The sequence below is a fragment of the Triticum urartu genome, chromosome 3A (assembly GCF_056163025.1).
Source record: "Triticum urartu cultivar PI428250 chromosome 3A, HENAU_Tu73, whole genome shotgun sequence".
Lineage (NCBI taxonomy): Eukaryota > Viridiplantae > Streptophyta > Magnoliopsida > Poales > Poaceae > Triticum > Triticum urartu.
The window spans coordinates 656,889,416-656,909,188 of NC_141875.1; the positions used below are offsets into that span (position 1 = coordinate 656,889,416).

A 19,773-nucleotide genomic window follows, 5' to 3' on the forward strand; every position below is an offset into this window, starting at 1 on the left:
GAGTATATGCTCACTGACAGAACTATTCTCCTCCATCTTGCAGCTATAGAACTTATTGGAGACTTCATATCTCTCAATCCGGGCATTTGCTTGAAATTTTAACTTCAACTCCTGGAACATCTCATATGCTCCATGACGTTCAAAACGTCGTTGAAGTCCCGATTCTAAGCCGTAAAGCATGGCACACTGAACTATCGAGTAGTCATTAGCTTTGCTCTGCCAGACGTTCATAACATCTGGTGTTGCTCCAGCAGCAGGCCTGGCACCCAGCGGTGCTTCCAGGACGTAATTCTTCTATGCAGCAATGAGGATAATCCTGAAGTTACGGACCCAGTCCGTGTAATTGCTACCATCATCTTTCAATTTTGCTTTCTCAAGGAACGCATTAAAATTCAATGGAACAACAACACGGGCCATCTATCTACAATCAAACATAAACAAGCAAGATACTATCAGGTACTAAGTTCATGATAAATTTAAGTTCAATTAATCATATTACTAAAGAACTCCCACTTAGATAGACATCCCTCTAATCCTCTAAGTGATCACGTGATCCAAATCAACTAAACCATGTCCGATCATCACGTGAGATGGAGTAGTTTCATTGGTGAACATCACTATGTTGATCATATCTACTATATGATTCACGCTCGACCTTTCGGTCTCCGTGTTCCGAGGCCATATCTGTATATGCTTGGCTCGTCAAGTATAACCTGAGTATTCCGCGTGTGCAACTGTTTTGTACCCGTTGTATTTGAACGTAGAGCCTATCACACCCGATCATCACGTGATGTCTCAGCACGAAGAACTTTCGCAACGGTGCATACTCAGGGAGAACACTTCTTGATAATTAGTGAGAGATCATCTTAAAATGCTACCGTCAATCAAAGCAAGATAAGATGCATAAAAGATAAACATCACATGCAATCAATATAAGTGATATGATATGGCCATCATCATCTTGTGCTTGTGATCTCCATCTTCGAAGCACCGTCATGATCACCATCGTCACCGGCGCGACACCTTGATCACCATCGTAGCATCGTTGTCGTCTCGCCAATCTTATGCTTCCACGACTATCGCTACCGCTTACTGATAAAGTAAAGCATTACAGCGCAATTGCATTGCATACAATAAAGCGACAACCATATGGCTCCTGCCAGTTGCCGATAACTCGGTTACAAAACATGATCATCTCATACAATAAAATTTAGCATCATGTCTTGACCATATCACATCACAACATGCCCTGCAAAAACAAGTTAGACGTCCTCTACTTTGTTGTTGCAAGTTTTACGTGGCTGCTACGGGCTTAAGCAAGAACCAATCTTACCTACGCATCAAAACCACAACGATAGTTTGTCAAGTTGGTGCTGTTTTAACCTTCGCAAGGACCGGGCATAGCCACACTTGGTTCAACTAAAGTTGGAGAAACTGACACCCGCCAGCCACCTGTGTGCAAAGCACGTCGGTAGAACCAGTCTCGCGTAAGCGTACGCGTAATGTCGGTCCGGGCCGCTTCATCCAACAATACCGCCGAACCAAAGTATGACATGCTGGTAAGCAGTATGACTTATATCGCCCACAACTCACTTGTGTTCTACTCGTGCATATAACATCAACATATAAAACCTAGGCTCGGATGCCACTGTTGGGGAACGTAGTAATTTCAAAAAAAATTCCTACGCACACGCAAGATCATGGTGATGTATAGCAACGAGAGGGGAGAGTGTTGTCTACGTACCCTCGTAGACCGGCAGCGGAAGCGTTATGACAATGTGGTTGATGTAGTCGTACGTCTTCACGGCCCGACCGATCAAGCACCGAAACTACGGCACCTCCGAGTTCTAGCACACGTTCAGCTCGATGACGATCCCCGGACTCCGATCCAGCAAAGTGTCGGGGAAGAGTTCTGTCAGCACGACGGCGTGGTGACGATCTTGATGTTCTAGTGTCGCAGGGCTTCGCCTAAGCACCACTACAATATTATCGAGGACTATGGTGGAGGGGGGCACCGCACACGGCTAAGAGAACGATCTTGAAGATCAACTTGTGTCTAGAGGTGCCCCCTGCCCCCGTATATAAAGGAGCAAGGGGGGGGGTGCGGCCGGCCCTAGGAGGAGGCGCGCAGGAGGAGTCCTACTCCTACCGGGAGTAGGACTCCCCCCTTTCCCTAGTTGGATTAGGACTTGGGGGGAAGGAGGAGAGGGAAGAAAGGAAAGGGGGGGGCGCCCCCCCTCCTTGTCCAATTCGGACTTGGGGGGGAAGGGGCACGCGGCAACCCCTAGGCCTCCTCTCCTCTTCCTCTACTAGGCCCATTAAGGCCCATTAGGTTACCGGGGGGTTCCGGTAACCTCCCGGTACTCCGGTAAAATGCCGATTTCACCCGGAACACTTCCGATGTCCAAACATAGGCTTCCAATATATCAATCTTTATGTATCGACCATTTCGAGACTCCTCGTCATGTCCGTGATCACATCCGGAACTCCGAACAAACTTCGGTACATCAAAATATATAAACTCATAATGAAACTGTCATCGTAACATTAAGCGTGCGGAACCTACGAGTTCGAGAACAATGTAGACATGACCGAGACATGTCTCCGGTCAATAACCAATAGCGGAACCTGGATGCTCATATTGGCTCCTACATATTCTATGAAGATCTTTATCGGTCAGACCGCATAACAACATACGTTGTTCCCTTTGTCATCGGTATGTTACTTGCCCGAGATTCGATCGTTGGTATCTCAATACCTAGTTCAATCTCGTTACCGGCAAGTCTCTTTACTCGTTTCGTAATACATCATCTCGCAACTAACTCATTAGTTGCAATGCTTGCAAGGCTTATGTGATGTGCATTACCGAGAGGGCCCAGAGATACCTCTCCGACAATCGGAGTGACAAATCCTAATCTAGAAATACGCCAACCCAACATGTACCTTTGGAGACACCTGTAGAGCTCCTTTATAATCACCCAGTTACGTTGTGACGTTTGGTAGCACACAAAGTGTTCCTCCGACAAACGGGAGTTGCATAATCTCATAGTCATAGGAACATGTATAAGTCATGAAGAAAGCAATAGCAACATACTAAACGATCGTGTGCTAAGCTAATGGAATGGGTCATGTCAATCACATCATTCTCCTAATGATGTGATCCCGTTAATCAAATGACAACACATGTCTATGGTTAGGAAACATAACCATCTTTGATTAACGAGCTAGTCAAGTAGAGGCACACTAGTGACGTTTAGTTTGTCTATGTATTCACACAAGTATTATGTTTCCGGATAATACAATTCTAGCATGAGTAATAAACATTTATCATGATATAAGGAAATAAATAATAACTTTATTATTGCCTCTAGGGCATATTTCCGTCACAACGTATGTTGTTATGCGGTCTGACCGATAAAGATCTTCGTAGAATATGTGGGAGCCAATATGAGCATCCAGGTTTCGCTATTGGTTATTGACCGAAGACATGTCTCAGTCATGTCTACATAGTTCTCGAACCCGTAGTGTCCGCACGCTTAAAGTTTCGGTGACGATTGTATTATGAGTTTATGCGATTTGATGTACCAAAGGTAGTTCGGAGTCCCAGATGAGATCGGGGACATGACGAGGAGTCTCAAAATGGTCGAGACATAAAGATCGATATATTGGACTACTATATTCGGACATCGGAAAGGTTTCGAGTGATTCGGGTATTTTCGGGGGTACCGGGGAGTTACGGGAATACGAGGAAGAAGTAATGGGCCTCATGGGCCAAGTGGTGGAAGAGAGGAGGCAGGGCGCGCGGCTCCCTATCCCAAACCGAATTGGACTAGGGGACCGGCCCCCCTTTCCTCCTTTTCCTCCTTTTCCTCCTTCTCCTTCCTTCTCCTTCTCCTCCTTCCTTTCCTCCTCCTAGTAGGAGTAGGAAAGGGGAGTCCTACTCCTACTAGGAGGAGGACTCCTCCTCCTGGCGCGCCCATAGAGGGCCGTCCGGCCTCCCCCCTTGCTCCTTTATATACAGGGGCAGGGGGGCACCTCTAGACACACAAGTTGATCTCTTGATCTATTAGCCGTGTGCGGTGCCCCCCTCCACCATAATCCACCTCGATCATATCGTAGCGGTGCTTAGGCGAAGCCCTGTGTCGGTAGAACATCATCATCGTCACCACGCCGTCGTGCTGACGAAACTCTCCCTCAACACCCGGCTGGATCGGAGTTCGAGGGACGTCATCAAGTTGAACGTGTGCAGAACTCGGAGGTGCCGTGCGTTCGGTACTTGATCGATCGGATCGTGAAGACGTACGACTACATCAACTGCGTTGTGCTAATGCTTCCGCTTTCGGTCTACGAGGGTACGTGGACAACACTCTCCCCTCTCGTTGCTATGCATCACCATGATCTTGCGTGTGCATAGGAATATTTTTGAAATTACTACGTTCCCCAACAGATATCTTCCCATGCCATGAAAAGCGCGACATCCTCATCAGGCTTGAAGTTAGCTCCCCGAATTTTGACCTTCCTCGACGAGCCAGAGGGTTTGAATTGATCAAATTTCATATCTTGGTCAGATTCGTGATAAAGCGAGACAATGATGCGCCCTTGAGATCAACATCATTTTGTCCTGGAATCACCCATCATACTATTGAGAAATAATTCATCGTCGAGGGTCGACCGACCGACAACAATTTTCCACACCCACCTCGCATTCAACTGAACAAAAACCGAATACAAAGCAAATAATGCATTTCTTTTCCTCATCGCTATCTCTGATCCAGTGCAGGATAGGGTAGGCTCACCAGTTTGCCCCGTTGGGATGAAGTGACAAGGGATAACGACGCAGCCTTTACATGTCTTCTTCTTTGGCCCCTCCTATGTGGATTGTTGCCGTCCCAACGGGGGAGGGCGCCGCCTACATGCGGTGACATACAATTTGCCACCTCTGCGTCAGACTCTTCGCTGGCAGGATGGACGAGGTGTTGACCAAGGTGGTGGCGGCCGAATGTCGGAGGCACAACAATTGTTGAAGTCGTCTAATCCGGCTCCAACTGATGGAATCAGAGATGGAGGTCAAAGGTGTCGTCCATGTCGTTGCCGGTGGGGCCTGGGGACGATCAGAAGCAGTCAAAGGCGGGGCTATGACGAGTAAGGGGAGGTGACGGTGTAGGCAAGAAGAGCTGCGAGAGGAGCACGTCAAACTGTTTTTTAGAAGACATTTCCTTAGACTATGAAGGCACGTGTGATGACTTTGTCAATCTCAAGATGTTGTGTTGGCTCAGTCTCTCGGAGATACTCACAGGGATAGTGTGTGTGCATTCATAGGGGGAGGGTTTGAATTGGTCAAAATTCGTATCTTGGTCGGATGTATGATAAAAAAGAGACAACGATGCGCCCTTGACATCGACATCATTTGTCCCGGAATCACTCATCATACTATCAAGAAACAATTCATTGTTGAGGGTCGACCCCTCTGACAAAATCATCGCTAAATTACAAACATTGCATATTGTCCACCAATTTCCCACGGTCAACCTGCATTCAATCAAAGAAAAAAAATGAACACAAGGCAAATGATGAATTTCTTTTACCTCATCGCCATTTATGGTCCAGTCTAGGATAGGGAAGGCTCCCCAGTTCCACCTGTCGCTGGGACGAAGCGAGGAGGGGCAAAGGTGTGGCCTTTCCCTGTCTTCTTCTTTGGCCCTGTCGGTGTGGATCGTTGTGGTCTTGATGGGGGAGGCCGCCGCCTGCATGCGAAGACATAGGCTTTTCCACCTCCGCGTCAGGCTCTTCTCCGATATGGTGGACGAGGTGCTGACCAAGGCGGTGGCGGCTGATTGTCGGAGGCGTAACAACTGTTGAAGTCGTCGGATCCTACTCAAAACTGATGGAATCATATGCGGAGGTCAGAAGGCGTTGTCACGCCGTTGTCGGAGGGAGTGGAGACGGCCAAAAAGCGGTCAAAGGCGAGAAGAGCAACGAGAGGAGGATGGTCACGCATAACTGTTTTTTTGGAGGAGATGTTTTCTCATAGAGTTGTTGGAAATATGCCCTAGAGGCAATAATAAATTGATTATTATTATATTATTTCCTTGTTCATGATAATCGTTTATTATCCATGCTATAATTGTATTGATAGGAAACTCAGATACATGTGTGGATACATAGACAACACCATGTCCCTAGTGAGCCTCTAGTTGACTAGCTCGTTGATCAATAGATGGTTATGGTTTCCTAACCATGGACATTGGATGTCGTTGATAACGGGATCACATCATTAGGAGAATGATGTGATGGACAAGACCCAATCCTAAGCATAGCACTAGATCGTGTAGTTCGTATGCTAAAGCTTTTCTAATGTCAAGTATCATTTTCTTAGACCATGAGATTGTGCAACTCCCGGATACCGTAGGAGTGCTTTGGGTGTATCAAACGTCACAACGTAACTGGGTGACTATAAAGGTGCACTACAGGTATCTCCGAAAGTGTCTGTTGGGTTGGCACGAATCGAGACTGGGATTTGTCACTCCGTGTAAACGGAGAGGTATCTCTGGGCCCACTCGGTAGGACATCATCATAATGTGCACAATGTGATCAAGGAGTTGATCACGGGATGATGTGTTACGGAACGAGTAAAGAGACTTGCCGGTAACGAGATTGAACAAGGTATCAGGATACCGACGATCGAATCTCGGGCAAGTATCGTACCGCTAGACAAAGGGAATTGAATACGGGATTGATTAAGTCCTTGACATCGTGGTTCATCCGATGAGATCATCGTGGAACATGTGGGAGCCAACATGGGTATCCAGATCCCGCTGTTGGTTATTGACCGGAGAACGTCTCGGTCATGTCTGCATGTCTCCCGAACCCGTAGGGTCTACACACTTAAGGTTCGATGACGCTAGGGTTGTAAAGGAAGTTTGTATGTGGTTACCGAATGTTGTTCGGAGTCACGGATGAGATCCCGGACGTCACGAGGAGTTCCGGAATGGTCCGGAGGTAAAGATTTATATATGGGAAGTCCTGTTTTGGTCACCGGAAGAGTTTCGGGGTTTATCGGTAACGTACCGGGACCACCGGAAGGGTCCCGGGGGTCCACCAAGTGGGGCCACCAGCCTCGGGGGGCCACATGGGCTGTAGGGAGTGTTCCTTGGCCTACATGGGCCAAGGGCATCAGCCCCACTAAGGCCCATGCGCCTAAGAGATGGAGAGGGGGCAAACCCTAATGGGATATGGGCCTTAGGGCCCATATTGGTGCGCCTCCCTCTCCCATCCCCTCTTGGCCGCCCCCTTGCTCCCCATCTAGGGCTGCCGCCCCCTAGGGGTGGGAACCCTAGAGGGGGCGCAACCCCTCCCCTTCCCTATATATATGAGGCATAGGGCTACCCATAAGATGCGATTCGATCTCTCGTTGGTGCAGCCCTGCATCTCTCTCTCCCTCCTCTTCTGTGGTGCTTGGCGAAGCCCTACAAGATTGCCACGCTCCTCCATCACCACCACGCCGTTGTGCTGCTGCTGGATGGAGTCTTCCTCAACCTCTCCCTCTCTCCTTGCTGGATCAAGGCGTGGGAGACGTCACCGGGCTGCACGTGTGTTGAACGCGGAGGTGCCGTGCGTTCGGCACTTAGTCATCGGTGATTTGAATCACGACGAGTACGACTCCATCAACCCCGTTCACTTGAATGCTTCCGCTTAGCGATCTACAAGGGTATGTAGATGCACTCTCCTTCCCCTCGTTGCTGGTCTCTCCATAGATAGATCTTGGTGACACGTAGGAAATTTTTGAATTTCTGCTACGTTCCCCAACAAGAGTAACCAGAGGCACCCGCGGTACCTTCGTCAATTTCAAATTGTTATGCCAGCTCAGACTCTTGAAGATGCTCATAGGGATAAGATGTGTGTTGATAGCTTCGTCAATCTCAAAATGTTATGCCGGCTCAGCCTCTCGAAGATGTTCATAGGGATAAGATGTGTGATAGCTTCGTCAATCTGAAATTGTTATGCCGGCTCAGGCTCTTGAAGATGCTCATAGGGATAAGATGTGTGTTGATAGCTTCGTCAATCTCAAAATGTTATGCCGGCTCAGGCTCTCGAAGATGCTCATAGGGATAAGATGTGTGTTGATAGCTTCGTCAATCTCAAAATGTTATGCCGGCTCAGGCTCTCGAAGATGCTCATAGGGATAAGATGTGTGTTGATAGCTTCGTCAATCTCAAAATGTTATGCCGGCTCAGGCTCTCGAAGATGCTCATAGGGATAAGGTCTATGTTGATAGCTTTGTCAATCTCAAAATGTTATGCCGGCTCAGGCTCTCGAAGATGCTCATAGGGATAAGGTCTATGTTGATAGCTTTGTCAATCTCAAAATGTTATGCCGGCTCAGACTCTCGAAGATGCTCATAGGGATAAGATGTGTGTTGATAGCTTCGTCAATCTCAAAATGTTATGCCAGCTCAGACTCTCGAAGATGCTCATAGGTATAAGGTGTGTGTTCGTGCGTTCATAGGGATGAATGTATATATAAAGGTCTGTGTCTGTACTGTGTTTAAGAAAAAAAAAGTCAAACTCGGGGCACCCACCGAATATTTGTTCCGGCCGGGTCCGCCCACCGCTCCACAAGTGTGACGCAAGAGGCCGTGACGTGCCGAAACCGAGCGAAGGAACGCGCCGCTCACCGTGCCACCACAAACAAAGCTGGTACGAAACTCCCGAACGCGCCGCCCGCGATTTGGTCTCCAAAATTCGCAATTCGCCGTTGCTCTCTCTCTCGCTCGCTTAGGGTTTCGTTTCCAAACTCCCCCCGGTCTCGTATTTAAACCGGACTCCCCTCCCGATTCGATTTCCTACTCCGGCTTCTGCGCCGTCACCTTTCTCACCCACACCACAGCCAAACATACATTTTTAATCTTGTTCGCAAACAAAGAATTTTTCCCATCATCAGAAATCAGAAACCAAATCCACCGAACCGAGCGAGGAGGAGGAGCCGGCCCCCTCTCTGCCCGCCGGGTCCCCCGTCCCGTCCCTGCCTCTCGACGAAAACGAGGTGAGCGCCACCCCCCTCCCTCCCCCTCTCCGCCCGCTGCTCGCTCTCCCTCTCTACTTGCGCGCAAAAATTGGGCGACGCGTTCAAAACCGCCCGCGCGATTCTCGCCTGGTTCGCTCGCCGCCGCCGGCCGCCGTCGCCGCGGAAGTGGGATTCCCGCAACTTCCGGTGGGTTGGGTTGGGTTTGGTTCGGGACACTTGCTTCGGGACGAAAGGCCTCTTTTTCTACATACAGGGGAAGACAGAGATACCGGCCGGCGTCTTCGAGCACCGGCGCGAATCGGCGGCGGGCGCGGGGGTTCCGGGGCTCTCCTATCCGGTTCGTGGACCGATGGCGATCGCGTAGGCTCCGCCGCCACGCCCGGCGGCGCCGCTTTGGGTGGGTGCATTGGTTCAATCTGCCTGGGGTTTGGGTGCGCTTCTCCGTGGGTTGGTTGGTTGGTTGCCGTTCCCAGGTTGGACTCCGATTTGTTTCGTGTGTGCGCTCTACACATACATACACGGGTTGGAATCGTCGTTTCCTGTGCGCTCTACACATACGCGGGTTGGAACCTCCGTTTCCTCCCCGTGATTGGAAGCGGCGCCTCACATTGCCACGTTCGTGTTCCTGACTTGTTCTTGGGGGTAAACGCTTGATCGATTTTTTTTTCTTTGTGGTATGTAGGTTTAAGTAGAATCTCCCTGTGATGATTGGAGAGTGTTCTTCCCATTAGTGTTTAGCATTGGTTTGACATGATTACTGTTCATCTTCAGTTTTATGACTGATTAAGCATCAGCTTTATAAACGTTTAACGGCGATTAACTCGCACGATGGCGTGAGAGCGGAGCGCTGCTCCTTTTTTTTCTTGAGATATGCTTTGCTTGATCAAGTTTGGCTTGGTCTGTAGTTTGCTGTATTTGGGTGGGATCTTTCTGACATGATTGGAGAGTGTTCTGCCCATTACTGTTACAATTGCTTGGGCATGATTACTGTTTAGCTTATAGTTTATAATTGAGAGTGCTAGACTGCAAGGTTCAGATTAAGTATCAACCTTGGAACAACAAACCGATATTAACTAACCCAATGGCGTACACCAAAGCGCTGATGCTTCTGCATGCTGTGAGTTGTTCAGGACATTTTAAACGACAAATTGCCTTGTGCGTAGTTTTCGTACTAGAATCCCTCTAGGATGATTGGAGAGTGTGCTGCTCTTTATTGTTTAGCATGGCTTTGATACGATTACTGTCTAGATTTCCGTAATGATTGAAACTAGTTAAATTGGACTAGGGGTTTAAGGGTACAGATCAAGTATGAACTACTGGGATAGTAAGCAATCAACTATTGACTCACTAGATGGTGCAAAATGTGGCTTCTTTTGATTTGTTTGATTAATTTTATTCAGTAACACAAAGGTGCAAGTGTTGGGACCTGGTAGTGTCCCATGAAATGCGTAGTTTTGTGTGAATACTGGATTTGGCAGGATCGAGATAACTGCACGTGCAGGGTTATTAAACATTTCAGGCAGGTTAATCAATGGTCATAGTCTTGAGAAAACATAGTAGCTGATGATGAATTCAACTACTGGGACATCATAGCTGTTAAAGATAATAATTACTGTGAAACCTAAACATAAATGCTAATGCTGCAGAGTTTCTTGTACTAGTTGTAGTCTAATTTGCTTCTTTTGGAATGCGTGCAAGGATGGTAATATTTTCCCTTAAATCATGCAGTATACCGAATTAATACTGTTTGGGAACATAGTAACCAAGTCTAGTTTTCTAGTAGCATGTTTAATTCTTTTAATTAGGATGTGGTTGGCTTTTGACGTGTTAGTCGTCCCCCTTTTTCTTCTTCTTGTGGAATGCTTTTGTTTGCAATCATGCGTCATCTCTCTTCGATTTTGTTCCAGTTAAATGTTTACTATATGAATATGGATTTGGCGCCATTGAGTCGAGTGCACAGGCAGTGTACCCAACATTTTGTGCACTCCCTCAATGAAGTATTATTTGATACTATGGTACCTTATCACAATACTTACTTGAATGTTATGATTGATTTATGAAACAAGGCTGACAAAATATTCTACAGGTTCGTTTCCTCCCCGTGATTAGAAGCAGCAGCTGCACATTGCCACACTCGTGTTTTGGTGCCGTGAGTTGTTATTGTGGGAAACGCTTGATCAGGTTTGTCTTGCTACTATGTAGGTTTAAGTAGAATCTCCCTGTGATGATTGGAGAGTGTTCTTCTCAATATTGTTTAGCATTGGTTCGACATGATTGCTGTTTATCTTCAGTTTTATGATCGATTAAGCATCAGCTTTGGGAACAGCAAGCGGAAATTAACTCGCTGGATGGCGCGAAAGTGAAACGCCACTCCTTTTGTTTTTGTTTTTTTGGGGGGTGGGGGGGGATGCTTTGCTTGATCAAGTTTGTCTAGGTCTACAGTTTGCTGTTTTGGGGTGGGATCTCTCTGCCATGATTGGAAAGTGTTCTGCTCATCTACTGTTTAGCATTGCTTGGGAAAGATTATTTATTTTTTAGCTTTTAGTTCATAATTTGGCAGTACTGGACTACTAGGGCTGCTAGGGTCTAGATTAAGTATCAACTTTGGGGAAACAGCAGTCAGATATTAACTCGCCCAACAGCGTGTATGCCAAACACTAATCCTTTTGCATGCTGTGAGTTGCTGGAGACATTTTGATCAACTTTGCCTCGCTATTGTAGTTTTTGTATCTAGCTAAAATCTCTCTAGGCTGATTGGAGAGTATGCTGCTCTTTATTGTTTAGCATGGTTTTCGTATTGATTACTGTCTATATTTCTGCAATGGTTGAAACTAGTTAATTTGGACTAGGGACTTAAAGGTACAGATCAAGTATGAACCCCTGAAATAGTAATCAGTCAACCATAAACTCACTCCATGGTCCGAAATGCGGCTTCTTTCAGATTGATTGTTTATTTTTATTCAATTGCACATGGTGGAATTGTGGAAGTGCATATTCGTTAATGACCTTACTACTTGGAATGTAGTAACCGCATCCAGTTTTCTAGTAGCATGTCCAATTCTTTTGATTAGGACGTGGTTGTAAACTAAACATAGCACTTCATGCATGGATTTTGATGTGTTATAGTAGTGCCCTTGTTTTCTTCTGTTTGAATGCTGCTGTACCCAATCATGTGTTATCTCTCTTTGCTTTTGTTTCAATAAAATGTGTTATATGGATATGGATTTGACACCATAGAGACGAGTGCACAGGCAGTGTACTCCACATTTTGTGCACTCCCTCAATGAAGTATTTTAAAATTTGATACGATGGTAGCTTATCACAATACTTATTTGAACGTTATGATTGATTTATGAAACAAGGCTGACACAGTATTTTCTACAGATATGGAGTGCAACAAAGATGAAGCGATCAGATCAAAGGAGATGGCTGAAAGGAAGTACAAGGTGAACGATTTTGCGGGCGCAAGGAAGTTTGCCTTGAAAGCAAAGGGTCTTTTCGATCTTGAGGGCATCGATCAGATGATTGTAGCCTTGGATGTCCACCTAAGGTCACTGAAAAAGTTTGAAGGGGAGAATGACTGGTATGGCATCCTAGAAGTATCAACCTGGGCTGATGAGGAGACTATCAGGAAGCAGTACAAGAAGCTGGCCTTACAAACTCATCCAGACAAGAACAGTTTCGTTGGTGCTGATAGTGCTTTCAATCTCATCTCAGATGCTTGGAATGTATTGTCTGACAAAAACAAGAGAATACTTCATGATCAGAGGAGGCATATGAGCTCTTTACGAGTCCTTCAGAATAACTCCCAAGTAAGTGTTGATAACACTTCCAGTTCATCCATGCCAAGTATGAATGGCTTCTGCAGGCAAAATACTGGTCCAGCCTCACCTCCCAATGTGCCTACTCCAAATATCCCAAAGCTAAGCACATTTTGGACAGTCTGCATTTCTTGTCGCATGAACTTTGAGTACCCAAGGCAATACGTGAACCAATATATGATATGCCCAGAGTGCCATAAACCTTTTAAGGCTGAAGAAGTTCCTCCTCCGCCTACTTCAAGTCACACCTACCAACCAAAGTCAATGGATACTAATAGTAGTAGGGGTCGCACAGCATGTCCTGGTGAGGGAATGGCAGGAACAGGAGTGGCTAGTGGTAGCCGGAATCATCATAATCCTATGCAGCAGCGGTGCTCTTTTCAGGGATCTGCAGGTGGTGCACACACTTTTTCACATTCAGTGCAACAGACACATGGTACTGTTTCAGGCTCTTCCGGATCATCAATCCCTAGAAAAGCTGCAGCAAGGAAGGAAAAGGAAGCCGCAAAGAAGCGATACAAGAAAGTGGCGCCGCAGTCAACAAGCTCTGGCCTTGATGGCGACTCAAGTTCACAGAACAAAGCCAAAAGGAAGGCTCGCTCCACTGACCGGGCATCGGGAGCGAAGAGGCGCAAGGAAACATCTAATTGTCCTGTATCTGCAGGGAGCAGCTTCATCAAGGAGATGGAGAAGTTGGATATGCGAAGCTTACTAATTAACAAGATGAAACTCCAACTTCGGGACAAATTAGAGGAGTTCAACAGGAAGAAGGCTGATATGGAGAATGGACGAAAGATGCAGACTAGTCAGAGAACAAACAAAGCGGCCACATGCAGCACATCAGTTGATGCCAAGAAAATGAAGAGGACACAACGAAGTAGTTCTGTTCATCCAGAAGATGATAATGGGAAGAAACTGAACAGTGAAAGAAAGAGGGCAGAGAAGAGGAAGCATGCCGGTTCAGAAGAAATGGGGTCATGGGAGTGGAAGAAACCTGAAATACGGATTTTTTACACCAGGAGAAGCCGTAGGGAACAAGAGCCATCTCCCGATGAAATGCTTGTCCCTGATGCAGATTTCTATGCCTTTGGTGATCATTCTGGGAACTCTTTCCAGAAGGATCAAGTGTGGGCCACATATGATGAAGAAGATGGCATGCCTCGCTACTATGCTTTGATCCAGACAGTGCACTCCAGACGCCCTTTTAAGGTTACATTTGCATTCCTCAAGGCGGATAATCCCGACGAGTTTGGGGCTTCAAACTGGCTCTCATGTGGATTCTCCAAGACCTGTGGCGATTTCAAGCCTGGTGCATCCGAAGATGCTGACGAGCTGAATAAATTCTCTCATCTTGTCGCATGTCAGAAAGGTCCAGGTAGAAGAATCATCAGAATTCTTCCACGGAAAGGTGATATCTGGGCCCTGTACCAGAACTGGTCTGCCGACTGGGATGAACTTGTACCTGATGAGACAATGTACAAGTATGACTTGGTGCAGGTTCTTGACAGCTACAGCCCAAGTGAAGGCCTTTCTGTCATGCCCATTGAGAAAGTGCCTGGCTTTGTGTCTGTGTTCAAGCCACTTTCTGACCCAGCAAAGAGCAGGAGGATTCCAGAGGAGGAAATGACGCGGTTTTCGCACCAGGTGCCGTTTCATATCCTTACTGGTGAAGAAGCTCACAATTCCCCCAAGGGATGCTATGAATTGGATCCAGGGTCAACTCCAAAGGAACTTCTTCAAGTAGTCTGATGATGCCACATGCGCTTGTTCTGTGCTCCCGCTTAACTGTTTTTCCTTCTTTCACTTGTTTCAACCTGGAGTTAGTTGGGTGGTACGGTTTGTCTAGTGCTGTACCATATGTTCCCAGGTTGTGCTGGTGACCTGTAGTATACTCCCCATGTATACCCCCATGTTGTGTTATGTAGCAGAATCCTTGTTTAAGGGTAAACATAGCTGGGTTTTTGAACAATGAAATATACCTGGGTTAAAGTGTTCTTTTGCGGAGAAAAATGTACTCAACTCCCTGAACATGCCTGTTGGACTAGTTAAATATGATATTTCATGGTTTCTTTATGGTTGCAGCCAAGCATGTCGCTGTGTTGTTTCTTGGAACGGACAGGAATGGACAAATTGATCTGGACACTTCTCTTGGCTCAGCTTTTAGGTAAACCATTTTGTCTTACTGCCACTCAAGACATTTGGCTTTGTTAGACCTTTTTAACATGTTACCTTATCAAAATTTTGTTGCACCTGTGAAAATTCTATGCGTCTATTTAGCCTTATTGACCAAACCAGATGATGATAAGAAATGATTTACTAGGTTTCTAGAACTCTGATCTGACACCTATATTTAGAAACGGAGGGAGTATATATATACCAGATCCCTTTCGTCCCGCACCGCACTATCGCGCCCAAGGAGGATTCAAAAGGGAGCAGCGGCGGCGAGAGGCCCGGTGCTGACCGCAACCCTAGCCCGAATCAGCACCCGCCGGCCGAAGCTTCCGGAGGGTGCTGCTGCGGCCGCCGAGGCCGACGACGAGGCATGGCACGGCGCCCGTTCACGGCCCTCAGCCAGGCCGCGCCGACCTCCAGGAGCAGGCAAGTTGGCTAGATCTCGCGGCCCCGGCCGTCCCTCCTCGTCCCTAGGGTTCCGAGGTGCATGACTAATATCTCGATGTTTTAATTTTTTTTTGAGGGTGCGACTAACATATAACATACCTTTTGGATCGATGCAGGAGAGGGCGTACATGATGCTGCGGATGAACGGAGGCGCCGAGAGCAGCAATTATGGGAGCTCAGAGGCCGGGAGCTACGAGCACGAGAACGAGGAGCTGGAGCACCACCACCGCGTCCACCACCAGGAGCACCCGGGTGGCGTCCATGGTGATGGGGACGATGATCTCAAGGCTGAGGGTGAGGGCTACCTGGAAGAATGAAGGCGAGGACGAGCTCTCCGAGGCTCTGAAGAGGAGGGGTTCGATTAGGATGAGGAGGTGCAGGACGTGGAGCCAGCGCTAGACCCGGCAGAGTACAGGTTGTCACATGGCTTATGGCCCTCGCTGGGATCAGCGATTGTGAGTATGTTTTGTTTTTCATCTCATTTCACATTTCGCGTGGGCTACTGATGTGCAGTTTTGCTTTTGCTTTGTAGGGCGGGCAGAGGAGCATGTTGAGGATCACATAAACGCTGTGCAGGTAGTGGTTTATGTTTCCTTTTCTTGGATGGATTTAATTTTTGTATTTGAAGTTGGAAGTTGGGAGCACTCGAGTTTTGATTAAATGACCTTGGACCGACAGCAATGCTTATTTTGTTAATGTGTGTGACATACAGTGTAGTAGGAGTACTTGTTTATTTTAATTGAAGCTGTTGCATAATTTCTTGGCAGAGCTAAATTATTCTCTGATATAGCAATCAAAGCCAAAAACAACTTATGATGTAGATAGTATGCTATAAGCGGTAACATTTAACTCCTGCCATGTTTTCTCCGGGGATTGTGGCATGCATCTCCAATTCGTCTAATTTATGCGCGGAGAACTTTATCTTTGTTCGAATTGTGGTATCGTGTTTTTGCTTACTTATTGAAACCAGCCAAATTTGACAGAGTACCTGACATTTACAAATCGGCATGTTACTGAAGAAACACATGATTCATGGCAAGGTTTATCCAGATGAATACTCTTATGAGGCAAGTTATTTTTGCTTTATTCCCTTTGGTGCCCGGGCTTGCATCTGAAGTTCCAAGATGCAATGCTAATGGTTCTAGATTTCTAGTCATGATTTCAGGAATTAGTTGCATTGGGTGAAGTGGTTGGTACAGAAAGTAGAGGTCTCTCTGCTGATACACTTGCTTCCTTAGCTTCAGTAACCTACAACACAAAAGATATGGAAGATGGCAACACAGAACAGTACGTTCAAATACTTTTAAGTTTCAATATCCTTACAGTAATATATATGATTAAAGTGGCATGCTAACGTGTAATTATTGTTGGTAGACGTGTAATTTGTCGCAGGGAATTTGAGAAAGGTGAATCCTTGGTTGCACTTCCCTACAAGCATTCATACCATCCTGACTGCATTATTCAGTGGCGTCAAATAAATAAGGTACAATGCCACTTTCAACCTAGTTATTGTTAGAACATATAGTTCCCCATAGATGAGGATTGCCTATGTTTTCATGGTATGAAGCATATCAGGCAATCACACCTGCGCGATGGAAAATGTAGGGTTCCTTTGTACCTCTACTATACAACCACACGTCTATGCTTATTAATCAAGTCACCTGAATAGAAAATGTAGGGTTCCTTTGTACCTGCGCACCACTTTTTTTTTTACATATTTTAGTATTTGTATTTTTAGATGTCTTGGGTCTCTAGAACTCAGGTTTGGTGATAGTATTTTTGTTTAGGGTTTTATATACTAGGCTATTGGTATTCCTTGTAGAATTTTTGCACCTCCAACAGTGTATGTAAAAATGGGCATTTCTAAAAATTAATTGAAAGTGCTTAATGTAATTTGTCCATAGATGTTTCAGCAGCATACATATATGGTGAGTATTTACACGATGTCTTGTGTGCAATTATCTATATGTCATGACCATTTACTTTTCACTCTAAATGATCATATGACCATTTACTTTTGTGTTAGAAATTTTTTATTCAAATTCAAGTTAAATTGAAAGCTTCTGATCTTGCTAACATGTGTGTGTGAATTCATACTAATGCTCAAAGTTTAGGTTCTAACACCCAGTTAATGCTGAAAATTAGGGTGTAATGATTGTGATGTCTCATGAGACTTGAATATACCATATATGGAAGTCCCATTTTATATTATTGCACATATAGTATAGAGAAGTAGAAATATGCAAATCGACGAGCATTTAACTTATGTAGTGTTGTGTACAAGAAATCAACGTTTACTCCTACCTTATTTCTACCTGTATATACTGATGTTGTTTATCTCCTGCTGAGCTGGTTGTAACCTTGTTTCTGTATGGTGTCCTCTTAGTGGGTAATCCCCTGTGAGTTATACAGGCTGTTGCTGCCATGTTTTTCAAATGTACAAATTGGTCATCATCAACTCTTCATGATTCACGAGCTTTCAGGTAAAGCATCTTGTCTGACTGCCGCAGCAGGCCATTGTTGCGCCTGATAAAATCTTGTGTGATGTTGATTTGCTTCGGGGGCAGTTCTTCTGCTTAGGTTTCTGGTTACTACGGGCATATTTCAGTAGGGACCTAGGTGTTTTGCAGGTTACTCTGGCAGCATTTCGATTGATAACAGGCTACTTTGTAAATAAAACATGCAATAAAGTTTTTCTATCGTTACAGATGTGGACGCAGCTGGCCTCCTCAACCTCTAGCTGCATGCATTCATGCACTACACGCACGCCGTCTCCAAGGCTCCAACCTCGCTCGGCAAAGCATGGCCAAGCAAGCAGAGGTAACATAGCACTCGCCACCAAACGCTTCCGCGGGAGAGTCTCATGGTCCCGCAGGTTTATACTTTTTAGAGATCGAGAGAGTGAGAGATGCCGGCCAGTACATGGAGGACCCATCCAACGAGTCGATCGGATGCCCATCATGCGGCATCCTCAACCTCTAGCTCCTTAATGGCTACCAGACGCCCATCTGGCTGCATCCAGCCAGTACATGAAGATACCGATCGATCTTTGTAACTTCTACTATTGTCCCTATTAATTGGTATCAATCGGTATATCTTTGCAATTTTTGCTGGCTCCAATGGATAGATCTGAGTAATTTTTGTGAAAGTTCCTGGTTTTGTGTATGTGTTCAAGCCACTTTTAATTGTTGTGAAAATTCCTGGTATTGTGTCTGTGTTGAAGCCACTTTCTGACCCAACAAAGAGCAGGAGGATTCTGACGGAGTAAATGATGTGTTTTTCGCACCAGGTGCCATTTCATATCCAGAACTCCCCCAAGGTATGCTATGAATTGGATCCAGCCTCAACTACAAAGGAACTTCTCCAAGTAGTTCCAGTTTGATGATGCCACATATGCTTGCTCTGACTTCTGTCCTTTCCTCCCCGCCCACCTTTCTTTTGTGGAGCACGAAGAAGGTAACACTCATCGGTCGTCTATCTCTATCCCTCTCCTTCCATAGCTGGCCAACAGTAAGTGCTCCCAATTAATGAGCATCCATTCCAAAGATTTTCTTCACACGAAACGGTGTAATGGAACATTAATCCAGGACAGTTGTGGCCGCGGGGAGGATCTCGAAGCTGTAGGCATAAGATCGAATGGGTAGGCCGCGGAGATGAGACGGCACACATGTCCTGCAGGAGACCAGCATGGCAGCTTGTTTGAGGGGATGTTGCCCAGGCGATGGGGCTCGAGGGACAAACAAACTCATCGGGATGGCTTGTGGTGGGCCGGGCTTTGTGCACTACTGGTCTTAGGAAGTACAATGGTGGTTCCATACGCAAAAAATAAAAGGGGTGTACCATATGTACCCAGGTTGTGCTGGTGACCTGTAGTATACTCCCCATGTATACCCCCATGTTGTGTTATGTAGCAGCATCCTTGTTTAAGGGTAAACGCTGGGTTTTTGAACAATGAAATATACCTGGGTCAAATTGTTCTTTTGCAGAGAAAAATGTACTCAACTCCCTGAACATGCCTATTGGACTAGTTAAATATGATATTTCATGGTTTCTTTATGGTTGCAGCCAAGCATGTCGCTATAGTGTTTCTTGGAATGGACAAATTGATCGCTATAGTGTTTCTTGGAATGGACAAATTGATCTAGACACTTCTCTTGGCCCAACTTTCAGGTAAATCATTTTGTCTTACTGGCACTCAAGACATTTGGCTTTGTTAGACCTTTTTAACATGTTACCTTATCAAAATTTTGTTGCACATGTGAAAATTCTATGCGTCTATTTAGCCTTATTTATCAAACCAGATGATGAT

General features: G+C 46.0%; 1 pseudogene across 1 annotated transcript in view; it reads left to right on the forward strand.

The window, feature by feature from the left end:
* Positions 1–8,773: 8,773 nt before the first annotated feature.
* LOC125549039 (uncharacterized) overlaps positions 8,774–19,773 on the forward strand; it is a 49,764-nt pseudogene continuing 38,764 nt past the window's right edge. Inside the window, exons 1-9 of the transcript XR_015599874.1 lie at positions 8,774–9,042; positions 11,111–11,205; positions 12,409–14,585; positions 15,581–15,758; positions 15,997–16,040; positions 16,448–16,531; positions 17,369–17,392; positions 17,491–17,578; positions 18,688–18,783. The product of XR_015599874.1 is annotated as an uncharacterized LOC125549039 (transcript). The remainder of the gene's footprint in view (positions 9,043–11,110; positions 11,206–12,408; positions 14,586–15,580; positions 15,759–15,996; positions 16,041–16,447; positions 16,532–17,368; positions 17,393–17,490; positions 17,579–18,687; positions 18,784–19,773) is intronic.